The following is a 7150-nucleotide window of genomic DNA, read 5'->3' as shown; positions in this document are numbered from 1 at the left end:
ACCGCTGCGAATCTCTTTAAAACTAGTGCATTTTACCTTTTTATTTCAATTTGGGTTCAGGGTGTTACAACTATAATTTCTTAATTTAATTCCAAAATCTTACAAGTACTTATAAGATTTTCATACAAAAAGTCATTTCAAATTAAATAAGTAAAATAAAAATTACAACCCTTATTCCCGGTATCACCTATAAGAGTGGGGTTCCTCCCAAAATTGAACTTCAAAACTCATTAGCCTGTAACAACTGCAATTTCACAAACGCAGGGCCAAACCAGTCAAACTCAAACAACGAATGAAGTGAGTTTCGAAATCATGTTGATAGTATAATACAAGTAACAAGAACACGTAAACTGTAAGATATATGCCTCTGTGATTTTGATGTAACTCCCAAACATACAATGTATATGCATTATCTGGTTAATCTAATAGTTTGAGTTGAGATACATTTCAGGAAAGAATCAAACACTACACTTGGACAAAACTTGGATCTCAAGCAATCAAGCAAAGATTGATTGGATCATACAAAGCTTGAAAATTATGTGTAAATGTGTCTAGTGTTCATAGTGTTTATTAGTTAGATTCATCATTATGATTTCACACATCTAATATTTGCCAATTAAAACTGAAATCATAAAATAAGTATGTTAATTAATCAATTGGGAAATCAACTGGGCAATCGATTTTCTGAGTCATAGAACCAAGTTTTAACTAAGTCAATCGATTGGGAAATCGATTACTTAAAGGCTGATATCAGACCTGTGTTCTATGATTAAAGGAAATCGATTGGACAATCGATTGATATACTTTTCTTGAGGTACAAGATTCCTACTAATCAATTGGTTAATCGATTTTTTGATTCACAGAACAAAGCTTTCACTAAGACAATCGATTAGCAAATCGATTACTTAAAAATGTTTTATCAAACCTGGGTTCTGTGATTAAACGAAATCGATTGGATTATCGATTGCATAAATGAATCAGTTTATCATTTATTAGAGACATACTACATATTCGATTGGCACATCGATTGTAACTAAATAACTGAGTTACAGGAAGAAATCAATCGATTGGCAAATCGTTTTGATTAAGTAACTGAGTTACAGGAGGAAATCAGTCGATTGGCAAATCGATTGGATTGAGTATTAGAGTTACAGGGAGACATTAGCCCATTGCCAAATCGACTATGTTAGTAAACATGAATCGACTGAGTAATCAATTGTTTGATCTTACATTTTGAACAAAACAATTATAAATCGATTACTCAATCGACTTTGATATGAGCTGAGTATCAATTTCTGATTTATGCATTAAAAACATCGATTAGCAAATCGATTAGTTCATCTGTTTTCAAGAATTTAAAGAAAAACAAGAAACGCGAAATCAATTGGGAAATCGATTAAGCTGGTAATACACATTAATAAAGCGATTGGGAAATCGATTTGTCTGAAGTTTTTCTGAAACTATATAAACTGAATCAATCACAATTTTCATAATTTTTTTTTACCGAATACATAGAAAGAACTGAACTTTTCAAATAATACACTTTGAGAGAAATTGTGATTGAATCAAGAGTTTTTAGTCTTTTTGCAAGAATTATCTTTGTAAGAGAAAGTGTGTGGAAATCTAGTATTGTGAAACTCGTGGTCATCTTTTAGGGTGTGTGATCATCTAAAGGAGACCTCAATCTGATCTTGCTAGAGCTTGGCGAGTACTTCTTAGGGATAGATTGGTTTTTGTAGAAGATTGATGTTGAGTTGGATGCATAGGCAGTGAATTGCTGGAAAGTCTGTAAACATACTCAAATCATTTCTAATAAAGGCTGGAATCGGTAATTGATTCCAGGACTGGACGTAGACTATCAAACTGATAGTCGAACCAGTATAAAAATCCAGGGTGCACACTTTTCTATCTCTATACTCTTTATTTTAATAATGCATGTGTTCTTGAATCTTAGTTTTGAATAAATTTTTGAATCTTTTACTGTTAAATTGGAATTAATATTAAACAAGTTGGTTTTGATATTAAGTTCATCACTTAGGAAAGAATTAGATAATCTAGTTGAAAATATTGTATAAAACTTCCTAAGGATAGAGGTCATTACACCAACATAAACAATCATAATAGAACCGTATCATTACACAAACATTCCTCAAAGAAAAACATCATATTATAATGTCAAAACCACTCAAGGAAACCCAATACATTTAACTATAACATCAAATCATCTTAGAAATTATTATCGCACATAATACATATTAATCACAACAAAACAATCACAAGAAAATACAGTGATATGCATGAGCTTAGACTCTACTTCACAATGTGGTACCATTCTAACTCTGAAGTGCTTGGTTAGGAGTTTTGATACTATGCCACCATCCCGGTGGATGGACAACTCAAATTGGCCCTGTCCTCAAAGATCCCCTCAACTCAATCCGAGACACATATACGCGACAATCAAGGTAAACGTGTGTTGTATGGCAGCTCCCGACATTTGGAGTGCGACCTCCAAGTCACCTAGGAATTCTCCACCTGTATACCTCCAAGGTCTAACAATCTTGTCTTAAGCCTCAACAGCAGACCGCCACGATCAGACTCATTCAGTTGTACTTCCCCGGAATCACTAGGCTTGTCAGCCCTACCTATATGATGAAAAAATAATATCCACTTCACAAATTCTCAATATTTATTTTCTCCCCTCGTTAGCTTAGACTACTCCATTAAGAACATCGTCTTTAGGAATCATCAATATCTCATCAATTATGGGGTACTTCAATATTTTCATCACAATTTTATAATATCATTAATCATACATAATCATGATCATCGTATAAACTCATTATAATTTTGTAAAATCACTATCATCAATCGAATATCATCATTATCCTCACGTAAACATATACCATACCATGCATCAATCTTTTATTATCACATCACATGAATTCGTCTAATCAAACATATGAACATAATTTTATTCAACATCCAACATCACAATAATGACAAATATCAACTACCACACAAATATCAAAAATTAAATCAATCAACATCTTATAAACATCTCTATTTCACATTTTTAATCTCACAATTCTCATATTTCACGTTAATTAAATATCTCTCAAAGGGCTATTGTGGTACGTAGCGAGCCCCGGATGAATTGTTGGGAAATACGGTTTTCCTGTTCATCTCACAATATATTATACTCATGAATTCAAACGCTCTCTCACTCCTTACCTTATTTTGATGCTTTCACACACGAGAACGATTCCATGAGCAAAAAATATTTATTCTTTGACTTTTTGTCCTTCAATCGATCTATCTCGATAGTTTATGGGTAAACGTCAAAAATAAATTATGAGAAAATACTCTAAAAACTAAATTTCGAAATTCGGTCAAGGAAAATTACCATAAATTAGAAAACCCAATTAGTGAATAATATAGACAATTTTCACACGATCTTTTTGGCATTGGTTTCACTCAAATCGGACTTACAGTAGAGAAGAACGGTGCAAAATAATGAATTCTACAAACGGAGAAATCGGGTATTTTAGGGAGAAATTGGGGTTGTTAAAAATCTGGAAAATTATTTTTAATTGAATAGCTAAATGAGTAAAACAACATACTGAAATTTGGACGAAAATGGAGAAACTTTTTTGGGATAGTCATCGATGAACGGTATCAATTTTCTTCTTTTTCTCTCAATGTGCGGCTGCCCTATTTTGTGTCTAGGTTACTCCCTCTTTCTCATGCCCTTCATTCTTATTATTTTCAATTAATATTTTTTTTATTATTTAATTAGATTTTACTCTTAAATTTGTGTCTAATCCATAAATCACATTTTACTTATTTCTTCTATTTAATTTTATTTTTTAAATAAAACAAACAATTATAAAAACTATTTTTTAACACCTTTTTTTTTAATATTTCAAAAGCAATATTTTATAAAATGAAGTAATTAAAGTAATTAATCTTTTAAAATACATTAATAATCAAAACCCTCATATTCAAAATAATCCCAATAATAAAACTTATTTTTCCAAATACTCAAATTAAAATATTACCATCATTAGAGAATAGTCGAAATTATAAAATAAATAAATAGAACATCAACTTTTTATACTAATTACTAAATCTTAATATATATATATATATATATATATATATATATATAAAATCACAATGTCATAATTAGTATATATAAATAAAGAAAATCAAACACAATATCAATTCTATCTCAAGATAATTATTTATAAAAAAAATAACTAAATAAAAAATAATTATAAATAATTGAAATATAACTACGTGCATACTTAACATCTGTTAAACGCATAGAAAATATTACTTTAATTGGATACGCGTATATACACGTAAAATCGCGTAAAATCTTTTTCTGTAAAATATATATTACACTAAAATACTATTTTAAAAAAAAATATATCAAATAATAAAATATAGTATTTATTATTTATATTGCTCATTTAATCTAATATTTATAAAACTAGCACATCATAGAAAACACCTATATAACAAAAATTAGTGAGAAAATTTATCATCATATATTCTAAAATAATTTTAACATCAAATTAATTATTTAAAATCCTATTTAACTAATAAAATAGTTTATTATTACATTTAGGGTGTTACAACAGGTGTGTAACGCTCCGTTTGATCTACAATTTTAGTATGTTATTTCCACTATTAAGTTTGTTACTTTAATATACAATCTTAGTAGTTTTACCTTCTCTTAGAGTTATTTTGGAATATCCACTTTAGTGGAAGGTTATATGGTTGTTCTTATTGTTGATTGATGTTCCCTATTGGTTTTTTATTCTCTCAATTTGAGGGTTTTCCACGTTAAAAAATTGTGTTTGTCTCATATTTAATTTTAATTTCTGCCAATTATTTTTGCTTTGTGGAATTGTATTTTTTATTTATCCATTTATCTGCATAGACGAGAGAAAAATATTCTGCATTATTGAGATAATTATCACTACTTTTTCCCAACTATTTGTCCAATAGGTTCAATATGCTAAATGGAATAAAATTTTGGTCATTTTTGTCGTAACTCGGATTATTCTACTCGATTTTCCTTCTTATTCAATGTAGATCGTCTAATAAGTGCATTAATGTCTGTTGATTAATATTTTGGTTACTTTTTTCTTTAATAGGCATATTTCAATCCATCTTGGTTCTTAGTTAATGTAATTCGTCTAATAAATGCATTAGACAAAATGGATTAGGATTTCGGTCATTTTTGTTTTAACTTAGAGAATATAGTTCTTCAAATAAGTTTGTTCTTCTAAATTGATTATGATTTTATTCATTTTGGTCTTTAATAGGCATATTCTAATCCATTTTTGTTCTTAGTTAATATAGTTTGTCTAATAAATACATTAGACTCAATTGATTAAGATTTTTGCCATTTTGATCTTTTATAAATTTGGTCTAATCCATTTTGGGTTAAGATTTTGGTTATTTTCATCTTTAAAAGACTTAGTGTATCCATTATGGTTCTTTGTTATTGTAGTTTGTCTAATAGGTGAAATAGACTAATGGATTAAGATTTTGATCATTTTGGTCTTAACTCGACTTTTTCTAATCCATTTCGGATCTAAGCTAATGTTCTTCATCCAATAAGTGCATTAGTGTCAGTTGGTTAAGATTTTTGTGATTTTTATCTTTAATTGACATATTCTTATTCAATTGTGTTCTTAGTTAATGTAGATCATCTATTAAATGCATTAGGCTAAATGGATTAAGATTTTAGTTATTTTTGTTTAAACTTGACTTATTCTAATCCACTTTGGTTCTTAGCGAATGAGGTTCTTCCAATCAGTGCATTACTCAAAATTGATTAACATTTTACTCATTTTGGTCTTTACTAGGCATATTCTAATCCATTGTGGTTCTTAGCCAATGTTTTAACACCCAAAATTTGATAATAAACTATTTTATTAATGAAATGAGAACTTAAATAATTAATTTGTTGTTAAAATCATTTTAGAATATATGTTGATTATTTTTTTTATATGTGTGCTTTCTATGATGTGCTAATCTTTTACATATTAGAGAAAATGAGTTAAATAAATAACAAATATTAAATTTTTTTTGATATATTTTTCTAAAAATAAAAGTATTTTACTTACATATTTTAAAGAATAATATTTAAGATGATTTTACGATTATAGGTGCATTTGTAATTGATGTTATATTTTCGTGAGCGTGTGACAGATGTTAAGGATGTTGAGACAAAATCTCTCTCAAATGGTTTTAATGATAACAAAATTATTTAAAAGATTATGATTGTGGTTAATGACTAATATGTGCTTTTGAGTGAATTCATATAAGAAAACAAGTTATTAATCATTAAGACAAAAAGGAGAAAAATGTGATTCCAATCTGGAGGATTGGAATACAAGAGGATGACCTCCTAAGAGGATGAAGCTTCAAAGTTGCAAATCACTCATCCTCACTGAAACAAATATTTTTTATTCATTAAGAGAAAACAAAACAGTATTAAAGAATGAATAAATAAAGCATTTGATATATAAATAAATCTATCACGAGCAATTTCCATCATATCTTTATACTTTCTATAATCCTATATTAGATCTTTGAAATATCTTTTTAGAAAGTGTTTAAGTAAAGAGGAACAATCATACTCATATTGCTTTGTAATTTCCATGTGAGTTACACTTTGAAATAGTTGGAACTTGTAAGAAACAAGGTTGTAAGCTTGGTGAGGCTAAAAAATACACAAAGTGTAATCAACATCTATGAGAGGTTAATCAGTTTTATCATTAGTAAAATCTCACGAGTGTGTGAGGACTGGACGTAGCCTTCATTGGGTGAACCAGTATAAAAGTTGTGTGTTTCATTCTCTAGATTTTCTCTTTCTTTTACTCAGCTCAAATTTAAAGGTTTAAATTACCATCCTCGGATTTGCATCCTCTTAGAGAGGATAGCATTTCAAAACACGTGAGAAAATTTTTAAAATAGAAAAATCTCTATTCAACCCCCTTTCTAGTGATATTTTAGCTACAACTATTTGCATCAGAACAAGGTTCTCTAGAAAACTATATCTAACAGAGTAAGAGAAAAAGATCAAAAGAAAAAATGTCAAAAGCTAAGTATATTCCTGAAGGAGGATCAT

This window comes from Cicer arietinum, chromosome 6, assembly GCF_000331145.2.
Source record: "Cicer arietinum cultivar CDC Frontier isolate Library 1 chromosome 6, Cicar.CDCFrontier_v2.0, whole genome shotgun sequence".
NCBI classification, from domain to species: Eukaryota; Viridiplantae; Streptophyta; class Magnoliopsida; order Fabales; family Fabaceae; genus Cicer; species Cicer arietinum.
Note: the sequence above shows the minus strand (reverse complement) of the source record.